This window comes from Prionailurus bengalensis, chromosome A2 (genome assembly GCF_016509475.1).
Source record: "Prionailurus bengalensis isolate Pbe53 chromosome A2, Fcat_Pben_1.1_paternal_pri, whole genome shotgun sequence".
In the NCBI taxonomy this organism is placed as follows: Eukaryota; Metazoa; Chordata; class Mammalia; order Carnivora; family Felidae; genus Prionailurus; species Prionailurus bengalensis.
The window spans coordinates 149,268,744-149,296,223 of record NC_057348.1 but is presented as its reverse complement, the minus strand read 5'-3'; the positions used below and the strand labels follow the sequence as shown (position 1 = coordinate 149,296,223).

Genomic DNA, 27,480 nt, shown 5'->3' with positions numbered 1-27,480 from the left:
GCTCTTCTTCTCTCTGTTCACTGTGGGCACTCCTCCCAGGCAGGCATTGGCCCTTCGGTCTTCTCTCTCTGCTTCCAAAAGTTTTACCTCTGCGTGAGATGTTCTTTCTCAAGATCTGGTCTCTCAACAGATCAAAGCTTCATTTTCACGGTTTCCAGACGTTCTACTAGATGCCCTTTATCAGGTACCTAACTTCCAAAGTGGGCAAAATCTCAAAATATCAGTGTCACTTTTGACTCTTGTCTGATCATCGCCGGGTCTACCACTGTAATATCTTGTACGTTCCCTGCTTATTTCCAGTGACGTGATCGCAAATCCGAGTCTCTTCTCAATAGGTTATAACAACTGTCTCCTGCTGGAGTCTGTCACACTCACTCACTCCTCCCAGACTAATCTTCTCCGGTTCCAACTAGATCAGATTACTGTCGAGGGTAAAAAAACAAAAACAAAAACAAAACCCAAACCAAAAACCTTATGTGTGTTCACTGGTGCCTACAGGATCAAGTCCAAACTTCTGACACTGACATCCAAAGTCTTTTATGTATAGATTTGGTCCCTAGTAAATCTTCTCTCCCATTTCCCCCTCTGTATCAACCTTCTATTTAAGTCAAACTGAGCTGCTCAACATCCCTAGAACATACTTTATACTTTTGGGCACTGGGCTTGTGTATCCAAAGTCTAAATAACCCTCAAGACTGATGAAATCTCAATCCTCTATGAAGGTATCCTCAACAATTTCTCCCTCCTCTGTTACTGCATGGGTCACCCATTTAATGTGTCATTCAGAGTATAGTATTTGCTTTTAAAAGAGGTTAATAAGATTCTTTATGAACTGGGGATACCATAAAAAAGGGGTACTAGGGTCTTCCATGAGGATACGATAGCACCTCCCACATCGGGTATTAGGAGGATTAAATGAGCTAATACCTGCAAAGTGCTTAAAGCAGTGCCTGACACATAACATATAAGTGTTTGTTTAATAGGCAAAATAAAAGGTATCAAAATGCATATAGTGCAAAGTCTTTTTCTACTCCTGTCTCCTAGCCACCCACCATTTCCTTTCCTGGAAACAATTGCTGTTGTTAGTTTCCAGGGTATCTTTCCAAACACGTTTTATACACACACAAGCATAGTTGTGTGTGTGTGTGTGTGTGTGTGTGTGTGTGTATGTGTGTGCACGTGTGCCCATATAGTTAAAGAGGAATGGTGTTTACATGCTCTCCTGCACCTGGCTTCTCCCACTTAACGATATATCTTGGAGATGGTTCCACTTCAGCACATATCGACCTGCCTCATTCTTCTTAATGGCTGCAGAGGATTCAATTGTTTGGATGTACCATAATATGTATTTATTATCTTCTCCCAGAATGAGGCTTCCTGATGACAAAGACTGTGTCTTATGACTCTCTGTAGCATCCTCAGTGCTTATAGAGTACCTTTCAAAATCATTCTTTGTTTATTTGCTCAACAAACATTTAAGTATCAATTACGCATCAGGTAGTATATAATAGATACTGGGGCTGCAGAAATGAGTAAAACTCCGCTCTCCGGGGGGGACAGTAGCCATGGGATCATAGCAGTGTGACAGTGGCTATAATAAAGGTACAAATGAGACTTCCTAAGAGCACAGTCGGAGGGACTGTATCCTTCTTAGAGCAGTCCAAGAAGGCTGTTTGGAGGTGACATCGGGGCTGAGCAAACATGACGGAAAGAAAGTATTCCACAAGCGAAGGCGATGGAATGTGGGAACTGGGTAGCAAGGCAGGAGGACTATGATATTTGGGAGGAAGGGGCTACTACAAATGGTTTATTCCTCACTGGAGTGCAAGGCTGTGGTGTGGAGGGAGGGAAGGACAAGAGGTCAGCAAGGTAAGCTGTGGCCAGAACAAAATAGACCCTGTGTGTCATGCCAGAGACCTTGGGCCTTCATGGGCAGGTGGAATAAGGGGATGAAGGTGAGACTGACAGGCCTGTTGACCTTCCATTTTGCCTATGTTGTTAAGATAAAACAATGACCTGTTATTACCAGGATTTAATAAAAGAAGGTATTTTAATACTCAAGTAGAAAGGTAATTATTTCAGAACAAAACATGTTTTCTTCAATAAGAAACTCAGAAACTCACTAGATGGTCATTATTTTTCTAATTTTCCCAAAGATGAGCACAGTTTTGCTTTGGTTTATGTTTATACGCCGGCATTTGGGAACCAGCGCTGTGGTTGATGGGAAGGAATCTGAACACAGAGGGTCTGAGAAACAAGTCAGACATGAGGACAACTGGGTTTGAGAAAGACTTCTCTGGCTGCAGGGCGCAGGACAGACACTCTGAGCAGCAAGGGCGCCTTCTGACTGTCGGTTTACCCTTCTTCTCCCTGGTTTGGCTCATTTTCTCCTCGTCAGACCGTACCCATCTTCTAGATGTCTTCACCACGTCCCCAAGCTTGTAGTGAACAAACTCAAGCTCAAAGAGAGAGATGAATGCCAGCACCTCAGAAAAACACATCCTGGCTGTCACCTCTAGTGCCTTCCATTCAGCTCAACGCTGGTGTGGAACTGTTACAACACAGGCAGAAGGACCGAGAAGAGGCAGAGAGGGAAGGGTAGGTGGTAGCAGGGAGAGAAGAAGGCAGAAGGGACCCCATTCACCTCACTCCTCCGCTGGGCTGTTGGAAAAATGAGGCAGGGAGGACTAGGGTGTATATAATCAATCACATACACAATTTTAATTAGGAGTACGACCATCATCTTGTTTAATCTCTTGCCAACCACACACAACAGGCTTGATAACCTTAGCTTGGCAGAAGAGAAAGAGGGAATCCGAGAACAAGGTCACAAGTCTTCATGGACTGATCCTGGATTCCAAGCCTGGTCCGTGGGATTCTCTACTACAGCTACGGGGATTCCCGGAGCACTGGTAACCGAGAGCGTCATATTGCCCAGCAAGAATTTACGCCACATTCTTGGTGTAGAAGCAGGATTTGAGTCTGGGGAGGGTGTGTGGAGGGATAGGAGGTGTAACAGGATCAAATTAACCACAGGGAAATTCATTCTGAGAGTCCGCAGAGAAAATCCGGCATTGAGGGGCAGAACAGTGATTTTTTTTTTTTTAAACTGGCCCTTTCCATATAAAAAGACTAATTCGAGACTGTTCAACAATGCCATTCTCCTAAGTCTATAAACAAAGAAAAGGGGGTTTGATGGGGAAAATATATATAGCATTTGCATTCTTTTTGTAGGAGGAAAAAAGTATCAGATTTGAAAAACCTCCCAGTAAGGGCACCTTATGAGTGGAAGGTCTTTGAGCGCGTTTAATACCTCCATTTAAATGCTAATGCTAACCTATAGCTCTGGACCACACAAAAAACTAAAGTTTTTCAAAGACCATAAAGTGAATTTAAAATGAAAACTTAATTTCCTGCATAAAAGATTTTTTTTTTTTTTTAAATTTCTGCAGAGAAGCGAAGGCATGGAATTGCATGAGAGGAATAGTGTGCCAAGCAGGGTAAAAACCACCTAGACACAGCAGGCCAGTCTAATGGAGGCGGTGGAGGGGGCTGCCTCTCACAAATTGGGGTTTCCCCTCAAAAGACTTCCCGTTGGAGCTCAACGCTGGCCACAAATTGTACCTGATGGAGAGTCCCGTGAGGGGGGAGCGCTGGTGTTTGGAAGGAAAGCTGGAGCCCAAGGCAAGGAGGAGGCCCAAGGCCGGGGGGTCACCTGGCCCAGAAAATCAGGAGGACACAGGGCGCACAGCACGGGGCTCCCGGGAGGTTTAGTGTCGCCTCGTTTCCCATGGGAACCAGCAGTAATGAATGCAGTGACCGAGGCCCCGAGTGCCGGGGAAACGTCTGTTGTGAAAATGAGGATGCGGCAGGGGCTACGAGACCGCATGCGATGTGTGGGTGTGCTGGGACTCAGAAAAATAAAACTACACATAATCAGGAAGTACCTGTGGTGGAGGTAATGACTAGGAAGGGGGGGCTCAAACCGCTTCTGGGCTGATTCTAATAGTCTGTATTTTTATCCGGGTGACGGTCATCTGGTTGTAGTCAAGCTACACAGTTAAGATTTGCACTTTACTGGGCGTACGTTGTATCTCAATAAAAGCATTTTACTTTTCTCCCCCCTGCCCACCTAAAGAAAGAAAAGAAAATGAGAGCAGGCCATAGGCCAGGTGTTGGGGTGGGTAGGTGGATACACATTTTAATTTTTTAAACAGGTTTATTTATTGAGAGACACAGAGCCAGCACGAGAAGGGGAGGGGCAGAGAGAGAGAGGGAGAGAGAGAACCCCAAGTAGGCTGTGCGCTGACAGTGCAGAGCCTGACTCAGGGCTCGAACCCACCAACCCTGAAATCATGACCTGAGTCGAAACCAAGAGTCGGATGCTTAACTGACTGAGGCGCCCAGGTGCCCCAATTTTAGTTTTAATTTTTGAGAGAGAGCACGAGCGGGGGAGGGGCAGAGAGACACGGGGACAGAGGATCCGAAGCCGGCTGTGCGAGGACAGCAGAGAGCCCAATGCGGGGCTCGAACTCAGGGACCCCAAAATCATGACCTGAGCCGAAGTCGGGCGCTCAACCAACTGAGCTCCCCAAGCTCCGCAGTGGATACGTATTTTTAACTCAGCCCTGCATCCTAACATTAAGACAAATGCTAATTTTGTGAACTTTGAAAACATTATGTGAGCTAAAAAAGCTAGTCACAGAAGACCACACCGTTGTGTGAGTCCGTTCAAATGGTATATCCAGAACAGGCAAATCCAGAGACAGAAAGATGAGCGGTTGCCATGGGTGGGGGTGGGGAGACGAGCGTCTGATACAGGGTTTCCTTTCTCCCTGAGGAAAATGCTCTAAGATTATCTAGTGATGATGGCCGCACGACCCTATGACCATACCAAAAAACCCAGCGAACTGCACATCTTAAAAGGGTTAATGTTTATGGTATATAAATTAGATCTCAAGCTGTTATAAAGTTAAAAAAAATTTTTTTTTTACATTTATCTGTTTTTGAGAGACAAAGAGATACAGAGCACAAGTGGGGGAGGGGCAGAGAGAGAAGGAGACACAGAATCTGCAGCAAGCTCCAGGCTCTGAGCTGTCAGCCGAGAGCCTGACGTGGGGCTCGAACGCAAGAGCCGTGAGATCATGACCTGAGCCGAAGTTGGACGCTCAACCGACTGAGCCACCCAGGTGCCCCCGATCTCAAGCTGTTATAAAAATGCTAATTTTATGAACTAGAACCCTGACTTCTTAACTATACAGAAGATGTACACCCACAGCCGATAGTGTTGTGAAGATGGGTCCATTAATCAAGACATTTGCTGCAGTTCAGTGTCCGCTTGGGACATTTGCCGAAGTGTCTCCGTAAGCTGACAGACACAGAAACATTTCCACCAGCTCACATTTTTCCCCCGAAAGGTACTAAAGCCATTTCTCAGGGCTCCAGACTTTTGGAGGTCCTCCCGTGACCCCTCCTCCAAAATCTTTGCACTAAATGCCTTTGAACTCCCTCTGTTCGTGTATGCTACTCTCAAGAAACATTGATGACAACTAATGATGAATAACCCCTACTAGAAAAACAGGTTAGAACTGGGAACAATTTTATGTGCATGATTACAGAGTAACAGAAATATAATTGAGCCAAAGATTCACAATTGATTATACTAACGTTTTACGAAGGGGAACAATTCTTATTTCTTTAACGCTACATGCCAGATGCTTTACAGGTGTATTTGATTTCATCTTCACGACCAAAGTTCACAGAGGCTAAATAAATAGCTAAGGTCACCTGGTTGTTTAACAACAGACCGAATGAATCCTGCCTCTATAATAATATACTTCCCTATCGTACCTCCCCCAGATCATTCCAGAAAAATTCTGAATTGGTACATAAGAAAACAGTTCACACCCAGGACCAAGCCTGGGGAGACAGAAATGACTTACTCATAGTGGAAAGATCCACTGAGATCATATTTATGACAGCGCTATGTAAACTGTAACGTGCCATGCAAACACACATATCCAGCAAAAAATATATTATTGTTACTCTTATAGCCTGGGCACTGGATGGGGGAAAATGAGGACTGAGGTGCAGACAACTCCTCACAGCAGGACGGCTGTGCTCACTTATGCTAAGTTAAAGTGAAAGAAAAGACTTCTTGCAGTTATCTGCTCTATATAGTGGCCCTTTCAGGTCTTTATTCACGGGAATGAGACTTTTCAGGGTGGAGTTGAGGCTGCACTAGAGAGGAAGGTGTAGGGCAGGACAGCCTGTGATCCCAGCGGGTACAGGTCTGGGGGGGAAAAAAAAAACAACTATGTTGATTCTCAATAGGAAAAGTGGAAAGTTACTCAAAAGATAGCGAAAACAACCTGGAAACCTGAACCCAGGATTTCACCAATACTGAGGAAGGTTGTAGGAAAGAGCAGAAGGGTGTCTTCCGTCCCCTTCACATTTGCTGCCTTCAGAATCAGTGTCTCCTAATTTCCAGTGCTTTCAAAAATCTAATGAACTTCCGCAGGGCTTCACGTGTGGTCTAGTGAGCTCTATCAGGAAGCAAGAGGTGGCCTCCTGGTTATTCTCCTGTGGCCCCGGGGAAATGCTGCTCTAGTGACGTGAGTATCAGTAGAGGAAAGGAAAGGAGAGAAAGATGGCACAGGCGTTACTTGGGTTTATCCATGAGTCCATAGCGGTATGAGTAAGCCCACTCTGCCTGGACCCCCGAGCTGCTGATCTAGTCACTAGACCGTGCTCCATCATTAATTATCAGACTGGTGCTACTAACCAAGGTTATCCTAAACACCCTGCGCCTCAATTTAGTACTACTGTGTTGAGCTGCAGACACTAAGCAGGAGAGCGTGGAAAAGAACAGGGAAGAGGGGCACCTGGGTGGCTCAACTAGTTGAACATCTAACTCTTGTTTTCGGCTCAGGTCATGAGCTCATGGCTCGTGAGTTTGAGCCCTGTGCTGAGAACACAGAGCCCACTTGGGATTCTGTCTCCCTCTCTATCTGCCCCTCCCCCGCTCTCTCTCTCTGTCTCTAGCTTTCAAAGATAAATAAACATTTAAAAAAAATAATGGGGAAAAACCAAGTAAGCCTTCCATCTGTCCTTTCTACACTGAGCCAGTTTCCTGCCTCCTTTTTCCACATCCTTCTCAACAGTGTAAATTCACAGACATAGGAGAGAACTCACCTGCTGCCCCAAACTTACTGGAGCGTAACAAACCTATTATATAGTTCAAAATTATATAGTTCAAAATCATGACCATCTGAGGTCATGCTGGGAGATGTTACACGTTCCTTACAGGCCACAAAGGAACTGCTATGCCTGGAGGGCCCTGATGTACCAGTCCAGGTAGCTGGGGGTGGGGTCCCTCCCGATGCAGGTTTCTGCTTCTGCTGAGAATCTGCTTTCCTGGGAAACAGGTCTAGTGTTTTCAAAGAGAAACCTTTCAAGTGCGGTGGTGAAACAAACACTGGTTTGTGACCCAAGTGTTTCTGCAAATGTTTTTCCAGGCTGGGGGTGCACATGTTGACAAATCATTTGGGCAGCAAAACTGCAGTGATGTTTCAGAAATGCTTGCTTGCCGGGAGGAGTCGCAGGGCTATCAAATGCGGTGAAGGTGTCATTAAGAAAATGCCTATGCTTTCTTTCATATTCCATGTGACAGTGTGGACACGATGTGCCACCTCGCGTGCATCTATTCCAGTCCTCGCCCCGCCACTAGCTAACTGGTGATCATGATCACAGCACTGAATGCCACTGTACCTCAGTTTCCGTATCTGGAAACATACACGGATTAGACCACCAGAGAGGACATCTGAAAGCCATCCTGACCCACGAGGGAGACTGACGTGGCAGGAGAGGCAGCATCATCATTATTATTTGCATTTTCCAGGAAAAGGAATTCATGCTTCGGAGAGATGAGCCCCCAGGTCATATAACTAATCAACAGGAGAGTTTTCAATCTGTATCTCCTAAGCCCCAGAGCCTGTAACGTTTCCCTCACACCACACAGGCTCTTGACAATGTTTCTGGCTTCCTGGGTGCCTCTGTCCAGAGGCACACAGTATACCCGGTCATAGACAGCCCACATTTGTTACTTGTCCCCTCACTTTCATCTCTTTCCTACCACACGTTGTGTCACTCAGTCTGTGCTGGCAAAAAAACGTGCTTTTGACAAGAGCACTGGGCACCCTGGGAGAGCAGTAGATGCAGCTTTATTTCAGTGCATATTCAATTGAAAGTAATAGCGGCTCCCTTGTAATAAAAAGCTTTATTGTGCTTTGTAATGAAGATACAAAGCACTTAGTGGAAATCACAGTCTTTTAAACTCATCTGCTTTCTACTGTGTATCGTAGAGATGCACATACAAGGGAATTCAAAGGGAATGCTACAAAATGATGTACTCAAAGTAGCCATCCCTCTGAGGGGGGACCTCGGCTTTGTCCAGGCATTACCCCTTGGGTCAGTGCTTCTCATCTTTTGTCTTTTCCTACCGTGTTTACGGCAGGCACTCTCTGATCTTTCCCGACGCTTATTCTGCTCGTGAGGACTGACAGACTTCCCCAGAAGTTTTATTACACAATGATATGATCTCAATCAGGGTATACAAATCCTGTCCTACCTACCTCTAAACACACACACACACACACACACACACACACACACACACGCACGCGCGCACCGGAATACAAGGCAGCTAGCTCAGTGGGAGGAGAGGAAAATGAGGATTTTCAAGCCTTTAAATAAAGATTATAACTGTTGTTGGACTGTACAAAGATACAGAGTAATTAAAAAGCTCTTCAAAGAATGGAATAAGTACGTTAAATCCAGTTAAATAATTTTTCGGAAACACTGCAAGATGCACTTCTTGCGGGTTCATTCTCTTACAATGAACTGAAGGAAGAATATCTCATTTTCCAAATGGAACTTTATGGAGTCTCAATAAGCCCCCTCAGCACTTATCTAAATCTTTAATTAGTTCTATAATATACTGATGATATCAAGCCTAATTAAATTTATATAGATAAGGCGCAATGAAATTCTAACCAAGTGAGCTGGAAAGCATATATTAAATAGTAAATTTAATGGTTCAAGCTGATAACTACAATTTTATATCAAAAAATTAAATTCAATTTACATGTTGTATTCAAATTGATTTTGAGTGTGCAAATTATTGGAAAAATCTCTTGAATATATCAGTAAAATTGCTAATCCAGTCTGTTTAAATATCAGTTATTAATGTCTGCATTTGCAAATAAGCCACACACATTTGCATTTTTACTGCATATGGTAAAAAATTATCTAAACCTTATGCCATTTTATTAAGAATACTAAGTGATTTTTCTTTTAGCTTCATGCATAAATTAAGGAGGCAAAGAAATGACTATTGGGTCTGAAGAAGAGAGAGACTCAGCAATTCAATATATAGTAAGGGAAAGATGATATATATTTTTTGCTGACTACAGCAGTTTATGTTACTCTTTGGGAACAGCAATTATGATGGTAAAATTCTTCCTTATTTGGAATGAACTGGAATGGGACCATACACAAATATCTGATGCCATAATCACAGGGAGAGGTGGACATATACCAATTTGGTGGCATTTACCATTGGTTTTGAGAGGGGAAGGGAAACACTGTTATGTTTATCAGGGGGTAAAGGTACACACCAGCTGATCACATTTCAGGCAAGAAATATGCTTGGGAAGCAATACTAAATTGTCACTTGATTAGTCAAAGAGAGGGCCAGCCATCTATACTGTGTAAGATGATCAGTAACAGTACCATTCTTCTTTTTCACAGGCGACTGGCTACCCTTTAGAAGCATCAGCATTAAACATGTAATCTTTTTCTTTGCTGACATACTAGAATATTGAAGATGTCACAAATTGTTAATTGAGCTTCAGTGACCTCAGAATTAGGTGTATATGTGTAAACATTTGTGCAGTGATTATTCGGGACCAGCCATTAGCTGTTTTCCCCAAAACATACCTTTATTACTCTTGGATTCCACTGGTTGGAAAGCCATCTTTGAAATGATCAAATATTATGTGCATCTATTATATGTCATGTGCCTGCATTACGGAAGATACAAACAGTATGCCAATGATGTCAGAGAACGGAAAAATGAGTGTCAAGTGGAGTAGTGGAATATTCCAGAAAAGGGGCTGTAGTGTGATGCATCTTGACAAGCGGGAAGTTTAAGAATAAAGAACAGTCAGAAAAAAGGCACGGAGTCGCATGTAAGGAGGACTGTGAGATCAGTGGGAACAGAAGTTTCCGGAATAAACAATGAGAGAAGAAGCTAGCCAGTTAAGAAAGGACAGTTATTAGGATAATTTTTATTCAAGCCTGGAAAGTTTGGGCTGGGTAATTTATAATAAAGTTGCTGTAAGGATTGAGCAACAAATCAATTTAAGGGAAGCAGTATCACAAAGAATGGCTGACACCGGAAAGACATAAAATATCAGCTGAAGGACTGGGGCTTTGTTCCAAATGTGGGGGAGCAGTGATGGGAGAAATAGTAAAACAGGAATCCAACCTAAACCTTTCAGAGGAAGACAGAGTCAGCCAAGTCTTGTGTTGACTGGATATAAGTGGTTGACCAGACAGATGAATGAGCCACAGAGGGTGCTAGAAATTTCTAACGTAATATAATGTAAAATCTAAGGTTAAGGAACTAAGGTTCAGATATTGCAGACCGTGAGCCTATTTTTACCGAGAACCAAAACCAGAGTGAATGAACCTGTTAGTCTGTTATTAATATTTGCAAACTTGGAGGAAGAATTGCTTGGGCCAGATAAAGATGACGCAAGAGAATCGGGAACCTACAACTCTCCAGATTTCCCTCTTGACTGGAGAATGCTGTTAAGCTTAGAAATGGGAACCTGCTTTAGGAAAGAAGAGGGTGAACTCTTTTCAAATATAAACTCTTCAACAAGGTGAAAACTTGTGTATTGTGACACTCTATCCTCCCCTCCCCCACCCCCACCCCTTTCCTTCTGTTGGGGCAGCCCAGCACAAGAGTCTGAATGGGGGGCGGGGAGGGCGGGGTGATGCCTGCGTGGCTCAGTCAGTTAAGCGGCCAACTTGGGCTCAGGTCATGATCTTACGGTTCCTCAGTTCGAGGCCTCCGAAACCTCCGTCGGGATCTGTGCTGACAGCTCAGAGCCTGGAGCCTGCTTCAGATTTTGTGTCTCCCTCTCTCTCTGCCCCTCCCCCACTCACGCTCTGTCTCTCAGAAAATGAATAAATGTTAAAAAATTTTTTTGAATAGCTGGGAAGTGGTAGTCAATTCTGAATGGGGAGCTATGATGGAAGGTGGTGAAGAGGGAAACACTCAGGCCTGGCAAGATTATATCATTTTAGCATTAGTACGATTGCCTGTTCTGATCCCTAACTTTTGTTGAGAATGTTCCAAGAATGTCAAAGAAAAGAGACTGAGACTCTCACAGAACCTTTTGAAAATGTAGTAAAATCATGGACTGTCTTGCCAGAAAAAATTAAAATTGACATAAACGCAGATTTTGCATATAATTTTGCGGTTTATGGACCCCCTGAAGCTCCATTTTGCACTCCATGTTACTACTACATGGTTTAGACTCTTTTTGTTTAAAATTTTTTTTAATGTTTATTTTTGAGAGAGAGTGAGAGACAGAGAGCGAGTGGGGGAGGGGCAGAGAGAGGAGCAGACACAGAAGCTGAAGCAGGTTTCAGGTTCCGAGCTGTCAGCACAGAGCCTGCTACAGGGCTTGAACTCATGGACTGCAAGATCATGACCTGAGCCAAAGTTGGACGCTTAACTAACTGAGCCACCCAGGCGCCCCTACATGGTTTAGATTCTATAAATATCACATACACTGCCCTCTCACGCATAGAAACATCTCCATCTCCATATACAGAGACTCTTCTTTTCTACACAAACATATATCATGCTTCTGTGTGTGTGTGTGTGTGTGTGTGTGCGCGCGCCTATCTACCAATAAAGCTGAATGTAGCTCTCTTTCACCCACTTCTGATTAATCAGGATGTCTATTCAGACCAGATGGAAGCAGGAGACCACCAGATGGGGTGGTTTCAGGTGGGTGGATCTTTCCATGTTGTCGCAGGGAAAATGAAGGAAGAAACCTCAGTATCGCTGCAAGTCAGAATGCAGGTTATGGGATTTATTGCACAGATACACATATGCATATTTTTACACGGGCACTTTGAGTGCTTCGAGACTGCTGGGTAAGCAAATGTTCACTCCTCTGGACTCTCAGGGCTCTCATCCAGAGCCAGTCAAGCCTCAGGAGAATGTTGGTTCCAATTTACAGCCCAGGGATCTTACAAGAGCCCCCCGTTTTTCCCAAAGGTGATATACAGAGACTGGGAGCATCCTGTGGTCTGCCTGCTGCTTGGTGCAGGTCTCCCACTACTATGTGCGAGGATGCGGGTATGGGGGCCGTGGAGGACAGCTAAGGAACAGAAGGTACGAAATAGGGAAAGGAGTATAAGAGAGAGGAGGATGAATTACAGGGCACAGACAGGGAGGGCCGAGGAATGAGAAGGAAGTAATAGAGAATAAAATAATGTTTTGCAAGTGATTTCTCAGAAGAGATGCATCTACTCACCAAATTAAAAGACTCATAAGACAATTAGAGAGGCCAACAACTTCTAAACAACTGACTACATGCAGTGGCTCCTCAAGAGCATAAATGTACACACAGATGCCTCGAGTATCAACACAGCATTTGGAGACAATATTTTTATTCTGCAACACGTTATATGCCCTGGAATTAATAAAAGCGTAAGTCTTTTTATGTGTTCACTGGCTCTCCACGGGGCAGTCTCAGGCTGCTCTGTGTCGGTCTGAGTGTTAAAACCCTAACCCTGACATGTGAAAGCCCGGCAAGGCCAAACTGGCTCCAGGCAGGTGCCTCTCAGTTGAATGAGCTCAGACAGTCCTCATCTGCCACATATGCTAATTCTTACACAATCAATATGCAATTCCTGAGCCTCATGCTTCTCAGACCTGCCTCAGAAAATGTGATGTCTGTTCCACTGCATGGTCCACAGGGGGTGCGGGAGGCGATACTGCACTGGATTGTGTTCCCCTCTTGACCATTTATTTATTTATTTATTTATTTATTTATTTATTTATTTACATTTATTTATTTTTGAGAGACAGAGCTAGAGCATAAGTGGGGGCAGGGAAGAGAGAGAGGGAGACACAGAATCCAAAACAGGCTCCAGGCTCTGTCTGAGCTGTCTGCACGGAGCCCGACGGGGGGCTCGAACCCACGAACTACAAGATCATGACCTGAGCTGAAGTCGGACACTTCACCGACTGAGCCACCCAGGCGCCCCCCATCTTGACCTTTTAAAGGGAAGTAGTGGAAAGCCAAGTTACCTCCTAAGTTCCCTGTTATTCATGGTGCGAGGCATTTCGAAAAGAACTCCCTACATTCAGAATCAGTCGGTAAGCAGGAAGATGCCGAGGACTACTATTTTATAACTGGAATACTGGAATTAAAGACATGTACTTTTTCAAGAACTTCTGGGCTACAGCTGGGGAATAACTTGTAAAACGTCACAGAAAGTCTTCAGTTAATTTTGTCATGGTATCCCGTTCGACGACCTGTTTGAATCCAGGGATACTGCCCTGAGGGTTTTCTAAGGGAGACAACGCAGAGAAGAAACTAGAAAGATGATGTCTCTACTCAGGACTAAGAAAGTCCACAAAGAGGAATGGGGACAACTCACTTCTCAACTGTGCCTAAAACATTCACGGCAGAGTGTGTGAAGCCATGGATACGAAAACTACAGAAAGACGACCCTGCCTCGTCGTCTTCGTAAGGGATGTGGAGGGTACAACGTGTAACACCAGGCCCGCAGCTTGACCGACGCATGTGGGAACTAATTGAGATGATACATTTGAACCTCCCCGAGTCTGTCTGCTAGAGGAATTCAATTATTATTGAATTATAATCCTCTAACATACCTTATCCATCATCTCATGCTTTTTGATGATCTGCGCCTGATTTCTTTTTATAATTCAAAGTGTTTCGGTGAAGAAATAAAGTTACCACGGTCCCCTTCTGGGAGGAAACCATTCCACTGAAATCCCCTTCAATGGAGCTCCGTAGGATTCAGCTCAGGGCGCTGTGGGAACAGCTTGCAGTCTTTGATTGAGAAAACTTGGTCACAAGCGCCGATATCTTCACCCTTTGGTCTTCACCCTTGCTGCTTTTCATCTCTCCTCTCGTTACTATATTCATGCTTCAAATGAGAATCAAATTCTTCTGCCTTGCCTAATTTCACTCACTTTCAATAACGTTGGCTGACTATCAAACACATTAAAAACTGGGGAACCAAGTGCTACATATCCTCTCGCATGTTCCGATAGGAAAAATGAACAATTGCTGACATTCTCTTCATATTTAAACAAGGTACTTGTATTTGCAGTTTCATTTAAGGCTTAAAACCGCCCTAAAATGTAAGCAAATCACCTCCATTTTAGAGATAACTGAAGAGTTAGAGGTTTGGAAACTACTGGAGGTTACTGCAGCGACTAGAGACTGGTAGGGCTGGGATCTAAACACTGGCTTGCATTTTGTTTCCACTTTCTTGGGTTGCAAAACCAGGAAGTTTTGAGAAGAGGCACAGAATCCTTCTCTCTCTATAGAATTCTCTATAGAGAATTCCTATTATTCTATCCCTATTATTGGAAAGCTACAGACTATCTAAAGGGACGAGGGATCTCTTAGGATCTGTGAAGTATACAAAGCTATTTAATCAGACAAAAAATGTTCTTAGCAGCTCTGAGGATCCTGATTTGATTCGTAAGCCAGAAAGAAGAAACCTAGATTTCTAGATCTCAAGGGAGAATGACCGAACAAGGCCACCAGACAGTCACTATGGTCTTTCTCCCCCTGAATTATGTCTATAATTGAACAGACAACAACTTTTCTTTGATAGGTCTATCGCTATGACATCTTATCAAATTTCATACCTACGTCTTAGATTCATACTGGAACTCAAGTTGCCGTTTCCAGGGACCTTCCGCCAAGTCAAGTCAGCTGAGTAATTGTAAGAAGGCAATCTTCCATTTCTGCCGGCAGTGACTGGGTCTAGAGGAGGGTGCGTGATACAATTTGGGCCAAGGAGACATGACAGGAAGTCTGTAGAGGGACTACTGGAAAATGTTTCCTTGAGACAAAACTAAAGCACAGGGAAGGAAACTATCTTTTTCCACTGGATGTTTTTGCGATGCTTAGAAATGTACGAGCCAGCCTGGGACCACAGAACGGGCTGTGGACTATGAAGCCAACAGACCTTGAGGGAGGAAATGCAGAGAGCTGGCAAGATATAATATATATGCAGCGGAGTATTATTCAGCCATAAAAAAGAATGAAACCTCTCCATTTGCAAAGATATGGATGGAGCTACGGAGGATAACGCTAAGTGAAAATAAGTCAGTCAGAAAAAGACAAACACCCTAGGATTTCAGTCGTATGTGGAATTTTAGAAACGAAGCAAATAAACAAAAGGGAAAACAACAGAGAGACAAACCAAGAAGCAGACTCTTAACTACAGAGAACAAACTGATGGTTACCAGAGGGAAGGTGGGTAGGGGGATGGGTGAAATAGGTGATGGGGATTGAAAAGTTCACTTATGATGAGCACCGACTAATGTGTAGAACTGCTGAATCACTATACTGTATACCTGGAACTCATATAACACTATATGTTAACTATACTGAATTAAAATTAAAAAAAAAAAACAATAAAACTAGAAAGGCTATCAAAAGAAAACAAAAAGAACCTAGGTTCTTAATGACATCAATGGGCCAGCAAATGGCCTCAAGCCATCCCACCTTAAGATTTCACATTAGGGGAGATAAAACTTTTTTTGAATTTATTTTTATTTTTTAATTAATTAATTTTTTTATTTACTTATTTTTTTAATTTACATCCGAGTTAGTTAGCATATCGTGCAATAATGATTTCGGCATAGATTCCAGGGATTCATCCCTTAACAACCAGTGCTCATATAACAACCAGTGCTCATCCCAATGCATCCTTAATGCCCGTTACCCATTTGGCCCATCTCTCCATCCACCACCCCTCCAACAACCTTAAGTTTGTTCTCTATATTTAAGAGTCGCTTGTCAACTCCCCCCCTTTTTTTAAGGAAAAGAAACGTTTTAAGCCATTAAATCAGCGTTTCCTGCTTCATGTAGCCAAAAGTATCCTGGTGTTAGATAAACCTGGTGTGAGAAGCCAAAGTACAACTCGCCTGCAATCTCTCTCTCCTCTTTCTATATTTTATTTTTTCAGTGTGAAAGTGCTGTCCTTGATAATTTAAATAATTAACGGCCTAGACCATTATATTTACTTCCACTAATCTCCTGACTGCCCCCACTTTTTAAGATGAAACTATTTTTTTTAATTTTATTTTTAATTTTTAAAAATTTACATCCACATTAGTTAGCACATAGTGCAACAGTGATTTCAGGAGTAGATTCCTTGGTGCCCCTTCCCCATTTAGCCCATCCCCCCTCCCACAACCCCAAAGATGAAACTATTAATGACCCTTTTGCAAACCTTTGTTCCTCTCTACGGTCCACACACCGCCTTCCACTTGGCCCCCATCTTCCATTTTCTCTCAGCTACATTTTTACTTTTGCCTGTGTGACCCTAAAGACACAAGTGCATGCTTTGTCTGCATGGTGACTCATGAAAACCAGCAGAGGGCATTTATGTCACTGTGGGTGTCTGCTCAGTGCCAGGCCTGGTACTGTGTAAGGAGACATTTCCTTCTCTATCCGCCAGTCATAACCGCTGGGCCTTTTCGAGAGCATGCTTCTGGAGGCCTGCTTTGTATTCGGACCAGGAATTTCTTGTACAGTTTGTTTTTTTCCCATCAAAATTTCAGATTGGCTTTTCTTTTTCTTTTTTCTTTTTGCATTGTTTGTATTTATCATAGCTTAAGTTTTTTAAAATTCTTTTTTTTTTTTTTTTTACTGTTTATTTATTTTTGAGAGAGAGAGAAACAGAGAGACAGAGAGAAAGAGACAGAGTGTGAGAGGTGGAGGGGCAGAGAGAGAGAGAGGGAGACACAGAATCCAAAGCTGGCTCCAGGCTCCGAGTTGTCAGCACAGAGCCCGATGTGGCGCTGGAACTCACGAACCAAAAGATCATGACCTGAGCCAAAGTCGAACTGACCAGGCCACCCAGGTGCCCCCCTGTTTTTTCTTCTTAATCAACTATCCACTTTTTTTGGGTCCCCCCCCCCCCACCCCGACGCCAAGGCCCTTTTCCTGAGGGTGTTGTACCTGCTTCAGGGCTGCCCTTTCACTCTTTTTCCAAGTGGGATCAAGTGCTTTTTAGACACTATGTTTTCTAATTTTTTGGTTTATTTACTTGCTTTGCTTGAATACATCCTCAGTTAGTCCCCCAGGAAGAAGAGCATGAGAAGTAAGCTTTCTGAATCCTTGTAAATCTAAAAATGTCTTCATCTTGCCCTCAGCATGACTGATACACTCTCTGGATATACACATTTCTAGGTTGAAATCATTCTTCCTCTGAGCTGAGCAGATACCCCTTCATTATTTCCTAGCACTCAGTGCTTGCTATTGATCACAAGTCTGATGCGGTTGACTTTTTTTTTCTCCCTCGCTTGCTGAAGCTTGTAGGAACTTTACTTTTGGCATTCTAAAAATTCACGAGGCTGTCTTTCCGTGAGACTCTTTTCTTCATTCACCGCACCGGGCACCCAACAGACTCTTCTACTGTGAAAACATGTGCCCTTAGTCTTACTGTCTGTTTGTTTGTTTATTTATTTAAATCCAAGTTAATTAACACACAATGTAGCATGGGTTTCAGGAGTAGAATTCAGTGATTCGTCACTTACATATAACACCCAGTGCTCATCCCAACAAGTGCCCTCTGTAATGCCCATCACCCATTTAGTCCCTCTCCCTCCCCCCCACTTAGCCGATCCCCCACCTACCTCCCCTCCAGAAACCCTCAGCCTGTTCTCTGTCTTTAAGAGTCTCTCAGGCTCTTAGTTTTAGAAAAGCGTCTCTACGAGTTCTGTAGTACTTTCCCTTCCCATGCATTTTCTCGTCTCTTTTCCTGCGACTCCAATTAGTTGGATGCTAGGCCTCTAAGTATAGGTCGGATCAGGTTCCTAAAAAGCCTCTCCTCTTGGCCTGGGAGCGTTACGTGGGTGGTGCTGAAAGTGCCAGAAGGTAGGTTTGTTTCTCTTTAGGGTGAGCGGGTGGGGATGCCAAGTGTCCAGTGGGGAACCTCCTTCTCCGAAGCCACAATGGAGAGGGCTCATTCTGGGGCTGCAACATCCACACCAGATGCCCGGACTTCCCTTGACTATTTCCTAAGATGGCTCCTTCAGGCATAAATTCTGGATGCTGGCGTTTTGAAGGGGTGAACACAACAGTGCTACAATGACATTTTCCCATTTATAAAATTTTCACTCGTCCCTCTGTTTTCAGTTTCTCTCGGCATTCTCGTTTTTAATTGTTGGTTATGAACCTGGAACTTCTCCAAAGCACTCGCTGCGTATTCCAGCCAGAGGATTTCCCCACCAGTTCATCCATCAACTATACCCCATCTTCTAGAAGTTTGTTGGCCGCTTGCATTTACCGGTAAATCCCCTCTTATCCTTTCTCAGCCGTGGATGTATTCTTGCTTCTTTTTCTGTGAAAGTATGGTCGTGGGGTCTGCCATGTGGAGTCCTACATATTATTTAAACCTCACGAGCTCTGTTAAAAACGCTGGAGATGACACAAAGTGTTTTAACATGACTCTTAACGTATGGCACTGAAATTCAGTGTATGGGCAGGGAGGGCGTGGTACTGCTTATTGTGGGCATCTGAGCAGCCACATGGTGAGGAGGAATCTGCCGAAGCCGTTCATCGTGTGTAGAGTTTCGCATTGCTATCAACTCCAGAAACAAGTGAAGAGGAGAGATGCTGGGCTCTAATGTATTGACTCTTAAAGACGCAGGATGTCTGGAGTCCCCAGGTCCAGTGTCATTGAGAGGCCCCGCCCAGCTGCCTCTGCAGGTAGCAAGCGGACTATCATCCTCCCTTTGCCACTGGAGCCACCCAGCTCGGGGCTGGGCTGGTCCCAGCTGGCGTCATCGCTAGGAGGGTGGTGATGAGCAGTGGCAGTAGAGGGTGTCAGATGGCTCTGAGCCTGGGGTGGCGAAAAGCTTCTGCACCTTGATGTGGCTGGAGAGGTGCCAATCAGTCCCACGAGCAGCAGGAAGACAGTGGCAGAGGGAACAGCTTGTGCGTGATGGCGATGACAGCGGGAGTTGCGAGAATAGGCTGGCAGCTGCCACCGACACCCGAGTGGCGGCCATGGGACAGGGACAGCAGCAGCTACCACCGCAGGAGAAGGTGGTGACAGACTTAGGGCAACACCTACCTAACACTGTAATGTAATATATCGAAAGTCACTTTCGATATACAGAGTGCTGCTTTCTAGGTAACGTGGTTGTAAGAAAAGACTTAAAGACTCCTATGACAAGGGGCCTCCTTCTTATTCCAAGGTCAGAGGACCTTCTAAAGAGACTGTGTCATCATCTGTGCCACTGATTCTGAATTTCAGCTGGCAACGGGTGCATTTGTTTCTTTAAAAAAAAATTTTTTTTTTAAATGTTTATTTTTGACAGAGAGAGAGGGAGAGGGACAAAGGGGCAGAGAGAGGAGACCAAGAATCCTAAGCAGGCTCCGTGCTGTCAGGGCAGAGCCCAACGTGGGGCTCAGTCTCAGGAACCGTGAGATCGTGACCTGAGCCCAAGTCAAGAGTCAGATGCTCAGCCACCCAGGCGCCCCTGGTTCATTTGTGTCTAAAAGGGCTCGAATTTCTAGAAGAGCTGTACTCTCTGTTGTCATCAGGTGGCAATAACGAGTCATACTTTACAATCCCAGATGGTTTGGGTTCCTAGGGAGATCAGACATTTAGAATTTTAAATCACGACTTTGTAACTGAACTCACCGTGTGCTTATGAAAACAAGCTAAACTGAGAGATTCAGTAGCAAATGAAAACTTAGAAAAGAAAAATCTTTCTTGCCAACACAAAACAAAAGAATTCCTTACACTTCTTTAGCTACTCTTAACCTAATGGATCTATAATGGAGCCTTGATTCTTTCTCCTCCATTAGATGCATCGGTTTGAACCCTGGGATTGCAGCATCGCTGCTTTCCTGTAAGAAGCAAGTCCTCCCCCAGCTGGGATGGAGATGTTTGTTACATTTCCGACTGGTAAGACCTGTCTCTACCCTCCCAAGTGCCATTTTCTCTTTGTCTAGCTGGAAGTTCTATAGTCCTAATTAGCTCCATAATCAACTCTTGATAATGACTTTAAAAAATCACCAGGCACACTAAAAGCATTCTGGTTACTTCCAGAAGTGGTGTCTGTCCCCAACCACAGATTGTATTTCCCTTTTGGGGGGGAGCAGTGGAGAGAGGGAGAAAAAGGGAGAGAGAGGGAAGGGGGAGGGAGGGAGAGGGAAAGAGAGAGAGGGAAGAAGGGAGAGAGAGAGGGAGAGAGAGAGAAGCCCCCCGTCATTCTTTACCACTGTTCTCAACTTTAGTTCTTATTCGTTTTTTTAAAAAACAGCTTTATTGCAGTGTAATTCACACACTGTATAATTCACCAACTTCAAGTGTACAATTCAATGCCTTTTACCGTCTTTATGGATATGTGCGAGCATCGCCGCAGCCGAATTTAGAACACTTTCATCACCTCAAAAAGAAGCCTTGTACCTTTTGGCTACCACGCCCCTGTCCCCCCTGCTCCCCATCCAGCCCTAGGCAACTACTAACCTACTTTCTGTTTCTATGGATTTCTCTATTCTGGACTTTTATATGAATGGAATCATATAGTTATATGATCTTTTGTGACTGTCTTTTTTCACTGAGCATAATGTTTTCAGGGCTCACTCATGTACTTCAATCTTTTATAGCCAAATAATAATCCATTGTGTGGATATACCGCATCTGTTTACCCGTCCATCCAGTGATGGACATATGGGTTGTTTCCACCTTGTGGTTGTTAAACATAATAATGCTATTTATATACAAGTTTCCGTATGGACATATGTTTTCATTTATTTTGGGTATGGAACCAGGAGGGAATCTTATGAGGTTTTAACATTCTTTTTTTAGCTTAATCCTCTCCCTCTTCATGGTTATCCCATTGTACTGCTTACACTCCTGAGCCCACCTTGCTACCCCATGCACAAGCAGGAACTGGATCTTGATCGTTGAAGTTCCAGTAATGGGTAGCTCTCATGTCCGTTCAGTAACCATTTGATGTATGAATGGATGACCCCCTTGGCGATCTGTCATAACCACCTTGAGCAACTGACCTCTTTAGGAAATGCTTCAGATATTGAAACAGTTTAAATTATATGCTTTTGTGCTCATGCGTGGTTCTATTCATTAAGAAAATCAGCAGTAAGAAGTCCCAATGGTAGATGGTTCCAAAGATGTGTAAGAGCCTAAGAAGCTTCTGTCCACCGAGGTGCTAACCTGAGACAGAAGCTTAATGTACAATACACAAGGGAGATATCAAGCCACATATTTTGGAGAATGAGAATATGCTGCCCCTGAACATGAGAAAATAACCCATTGGCTGGTCAGGTCTTGGTCTATACAAGGTCTACTTCCTGTATCAAAGTAAGAAAACCATTCAAGTAGGCAGCCTACAGTCAAGAATTCTTCCTCCTGCTTCCTCCTCAAGGCTTACAAAAGCCACTTTGGGGTCTAAGGATCCTCTCATGTCTACTCAAGAGATATGCGAGGTAGCTGAGACTGTTCTTTCAAGGCAAACAGCAGGGGTCTAAATTAGACTAGATTCCTCTCAGGGAGAAAGGAAGCATTTGAAGGTTTTTTGTAAGTGACCCCAACACTAAACCTCGGCTCTCTTCCAGACTGACCACAGATATGCAGATTCTCCCTGTCTACCTAGCACGTTAAGACTACTCTTCTACGTGATTATCATGAACTTGGGGCAGGAAAAGAAGCCATACACCCTGCGGAAAAAATGTTCATTAGAGGCAGAAGATTAGTACGGGGTTAGCACATAACAAGGCAGTGACAACATTCAACTTCTAACCCTGGGCCACTGCACTGTGTCTCCTGGTACCGAGTCCAGCCACCCTCCACACTGGCGCTGACCCAGGACTCTAGGTTCTTTTGCTAAGGATTTGACTTCCTGTTCCTTAGTAGCAGGAGAAGGCCCCCCACCCAGCCCCCCAAATCATCACAGTTCTTATATTTTGTTTTGACTTAGAGTTTAGTAGAATTTAGATAGCAATTGTGTTATCATTTCTACTTTAATTCGCTTAAGAAAAAAGACTTAAATACCTGGCCAGAGCAGGTATTTATAGCTGAGAGAGAACATGGCAATATCAGTATCAAAAGCTAATAAAACTAATAATCTTTCTGTATTTACTTAATAACAAGGAGAGGAGACTGTGGAGATAGCGAACAGAAGTCATAATTATTATCACATAGTAATTTCCGCTTATAAAGAAGTGTCTAGCAGCAATATTATTCTAGTCTTAGGGGAGACAAACATTACGGGGAGTGGGGTTAACAAGATATCCCAAGAGGTGTAAAAGAAACTGGGGGAGGGAGGGGTTCAAGCCACACGAAGTTGATGTTCCTTCTCCTGAGACTGTCTGCCACTAACCTAGGACAGCACTGCTTCCAGAGGGAGTGTGAACAATGTGAACCTTCTGACATCAGCCTGCAGGAGGCAGTGAGACCTGCCGGGCCTGACCAAGGAGTCAGGAAATCTGAGTTCTAGTCTTGTCAGGATCATTCTCTGGCCACGTACTCCATCTCCCTGGGCCTGTTAAATTCCTGCCTGTGAAAGGAAGGGGACAAGACGGTACCACCTCAAAGTCCTAGCTAACGAAGACTTTCTAGGTTTCTACGAAGACAATACGATTTAAGCAATCTGAGAGCCAACCGGGACTCTTCTTACCAAATCCTAAACTCACTTCTGCCTTCTAGTGCTTTCTCCTTTTGCTAATCTCCTAGAAACTGCAGTCAGTTCAGCCAGGGCAGTTTTTGTTCTTTCTCTCTTCACATTCCCCATCCCCATTCACTGTTTTTCAGAGAGGAGGACGGGAGGGAAGTTGGGCGTGTTGTCCTTTCCTGCTTAATGCAGCAGATAGGAGCTCAATTAATTCACACTCGTGGAAACCCTCAGCCTCACAGGAGGACAATAAATACAGAAATGCAGATTACTATTATTTCTGGTAATTTCAGCATCTGCTGTTAATCAAAGCGACAGAAGACAACAAGTGAATGTATGTTTTTAAAAGGCTTTTCTTTTAACCCTTTGACAACAGTCACCTTGGAACTTTATTTTTGTAGGAGCCCCCAAAACACCCGACATATCCACTCGTCACCTTCAGGGTTAAAAAACGATTCTTCCTCGGATCCAACTAAATCTGAAACTATATGGTACAATGCACTGGAGTGACCAAGCTTGTGATTTTCTTAAAGCTACAGTTTAAGGAGAGGAGCTGTATCCAAAAATTAGACTTTGGAAAATCCTCTCTCTGTAATAGCTTTCGGTTCTGGAGAAAGGGACCTCTTCTTTCTGATGTTCTCCTCCTTCTAAATCTTACCCCTCTCCAAGTACAGCTCAAAAACTGCATTTTTCTCTATTTCAATCTACTCTGAATAGTGTCCCAGCAGCACCTTCATGAAGCTTTTCCCATAAAATAATTTTTTTAAGCGTCTATTTTCTTTGGCAAATAATCAGCTCAGTACTTTCCTGTCTATGCCACCCACTTATGACATTTTATTCACCTAGCGAACTGTTACTGGGTGTAGTAGGTCTACCATGTTTTTGTTTTTTTAGAATCCCTCCCACTTCTTTTGGTAAAAGAACTTTTCCTTTTCTCTGGCACACTTTCTGTGAGGTCCAGGTTGGACCCATTGACCCTTCACAGCAGGCGTGGTCACGTGACAGGGACTGACCAGTCAGAAGGCCCCATTCTTCCTGGCCACAGCCATGGGCTCAGAGATGGACAGGGCCCATCAGAGTCCCTCCATGAGACGTGCTGTATGGATTTTGGAAGAGAGAGGGTTTCTTTCCCTAAGATTTCCTGCTACAGGTATGATATTAGTTTGGGGGCTACTATTTTTGCCACACGGGGAGATAGGCTATGTAATCATAAAGTCAAACAGATGCAAACAGAAGCAAGAGTCTGATGGAGAAAAAAAAAAAAAAAGACTGAATCCTGTCGATATGGTTTGACTCCTTGGACAAAAAACTGTGTTTCAAACCAATCACCCCTTGAATATCCCAGTTTCATAATTGAATAAATTCTCTTTTTTGGTCTGTGCTCCTTGCAACTGAAATAATCCTAACAAATATGCTGGACACCTCCTGTACCAGGCACTGACTGTCTAACCTGCAGCCTGAAGTTTAGATACAGCGGTAGCTAAATCCCAAAGATAACCCCTAATGAACCATGCCTTCCGTTATTCATGCCTCTGTGTAGTCCCCTTGTCCACTAAATGTGGGCTAGCCCAGTGACTTGCTTTAACTAATGGAATGTGGCAGGAGTGATACTGTGCCAGTCCTGCGTCTAAGCCTTAGGAAGGCCTGGCAGCTTCTCCTTTCATGCTTTGGGGAGCTCTAAGTCACCACGTAAGAGGCAGGACTGCTCTGATGGAGAAACAACACGGAAGACATAGGTGGAAAGTGGAATCTCTGAGATTAAGTGACGAGGGGAAGAGAGAGACCTAGCCGTCCCAACAGCCCAGCCGAGCCCAGGCTTCCAGCTATCCCTACCAGTCACATGAGACAGGACATCTGGGATGTTCCAGGTCCAGCCGCCATCAGATGATAGCCATGTGAGATGTCCCAAGGCAGCCCAGCAGAAGAACTGTACAGATGAGTCCCAATCTGCTACATCAACAGAACTAATGCCATAGTTGTTGTACTCGGTACCAAGCTTGGAGAGGATTCATTATACAGCAATAGACAGTGGAAATAAATGTATAGAACGGATAATTAAGTTTTCCCAGACATGGGGAGCCAAACTTCAGGGCACACAAGCCAGCCAATTTTGCTTTCTCCTTAAAAAATTAAAACTTCTTGATGGGTATTTAAGTATTCTATATAACTGACCAAGATAAAGAGATATGGCATAACTTTATATAAAAACTTTAATAGTGATGAGTAATAAATCAAAGTTTAAATTAAAACTTCCATAGTAACGAGCAATAATGTAAAACTGAGCTTTGCTAAGGACTGAAAGAATTAAAAGCTAAAGTGTGCTAGATTCACTAGATTTTACCATGTATGTATGGAACAATCAAGGCTGTGCATTGCAGAGAAGGAATTTTTTTTTTTATGAAATTTATTGTCAAATTGGTTTCCATACAACACCCAGTGCTCATCCCAACAGGTGCCCTCCTCAATATCCATCACCCACCCATCCCACCCTCCCACCCCCCATCAATCCTCAGTTTGTTCTCAGTTTTTAGGAGTCTCTTATGTTTTGGCTCCCTCCCTCTCTAACCATTTTTTTTCCTTCCCCTCCCCCACGGTCTTCTGTTAAGTTTCTCAGGATCCACATAGGAGTGAAAACATGGAATCTGTCCTTCTCTGTATGACTTATTTCACTTAGCATCACACTCTCCAGTTCCATACATGTTGCTACAAAAGGCCATATTTCATTCTTTCTTATTGCCACGTAGTATTCCATTGTGTATATAAACCACAATTTCTTTATCCATTCATCAGTTGATGGACATTTAGGCTGTTTCCATAATTTGGCTATTGTTGAGAGCGCTTGCAGAGAAGGAGTTTATAAAGGATAGTGGGTGGTGCACAGATGAGCCAGCAAGACTAGAGAATCACATTTGGAAAGTGAGCAGGAGTAAGCAAAGCTAGGCAGCAGCTGAGATCGTGACCAAAATCACTCCCGAATCACTCTGCGAAGACAGTTTCATGAAGATACCCCTGCCGCTGCTTAAACACAGAACACCACGTTTCGCTCTGCTGCTGGCAAAAGCGTACGTTGACTATGCCCTGGCCACTGCTGCTGCCACCACCCCAGGAAACTGGAAGTGGCCACCGCTGCTGCTATCACTTCATGTAATTCTCCATTACCCCTGAACTTGGGAGTCTCCGGCTCCCCGGTTAGTCTGGAGTAGGTACATCTGATTGGCTTCGTGTAGGGTGGGTCCCCATATAGTAAACAAGCCCGGGCTTTGTGTTTTTATGATGGAAGATGGGCTTCTGCCCTCTAAACACAGGAAGAGATTTAGAAGCTAAGTCGTCAAAAAATGACAAGTGTCAATCATATAGAGCTGCTTTCATTTTTCTTTCAAAATGACTGGGTTTTCTATTGATAGAACAAAAACACGTATCTTCTTGTTTTCCCCTCCTTTCTGAATATTTAAAATTCATTGAAAAACCATAGTAGCTGCTTAAAAGCTATTTTAAGACAATTTCATTTCATTATCATTACCATATGTATCACCACCATATGTACGTGTTCTGATACTTGGGGAATTAGGGTTTGCACTTGGCAGTGACCCCGCTCTCCCTGCGCTGTCCAGTCCAGCCTTCCTCCCTGACCTGGACACCCTCTAATGCTACTGCGTGCCAGCTCTCTCAGAGGTCCTACACGCCCTCCTGCCTGTGTTGGGTCTAACAATGCTGTGATCATTCCCGGACAGGCCTTAGGTGCTGTGCCAAAATCCTTTCTCATAATCTTTTTGGCCTCCTCTTGTTTATCCCCACAGACCTACAAAACAACATCTCCTTCAAATTTCTTGCAGGGAAGATAAAAAATTGATACACCTCCTTTACGCCCTTTCAACATGGAACACCCTGTCATCACCACTTAATAGAGTCCATAAAATCACTGAGGCTGTGGTGTATCTTCTTGAAATACTAATGCATTACGTTGTCATGAGCTGTACAGAACAATAGCTAAAATGCAGATAGACCTGGCTTTGAATCATGGGTCTGTCAGTTCCTAGTTGTGTAGACCTTGGCTTACTTCATCTTTCAGACTCAATTTTTCCATTTGTAAAATGCAAATGCTACTAAGTAAGCACACTAGGTTATAAGGATTAACCAAGATAATGCGTGTGAATCACAGAAGCAGAGAGCCTTATACAAAGTACGTGCTCAGTACATAGTAGGTATTGGTAATAATGTTAGTGATAATAGAACAAAAATATTTTAAGTGTTTTGTTGTAACTGCCTAGTGTTACTTATTTGTGGAAAACTGAAATGCTATGGCAGAATTATAGCGCTATAAAAACTCCATGATGCAGCCTGAAAAGAAAATATGGAGTTCCACATGTAATCAGAGATTCTGGCTTATACTGAGATATCATACTGGGCCATCAGTTTCTAACAGACAGAATACAGTACAGTAGACATAATGCTGAAACTACCCTAAA

The 27,480-nt window shown here is 43.7% G+C and overlaps 1 protein-coding gene and 1 long non-coding RNA gene across 2 annotated transcripts in view; one reads left to right on the top strand and one right to left on the bottom strand.

Annotated features, from left to right (window-relative positions):
• EXOC4 (exocyst complex component 4) overlaps positions 1–27,480 on the bottom strand; it is a 754,752-nt gene that overhangs the window by 15,884 nt on the left and 711,388 nt on the right. The window lies entirely within an intron of this gene.
• Positions 1,043–15,557, top strand: LOC122488300. The gene is made up of 3 exons (XR_006298594.1): positions 1,043–1,169; positions 3,941–3,943; positions 15,378–15,557. It is a non-coding gene; the product is annotated as an uncharacterized LOC122488300 (long non-coding RNA).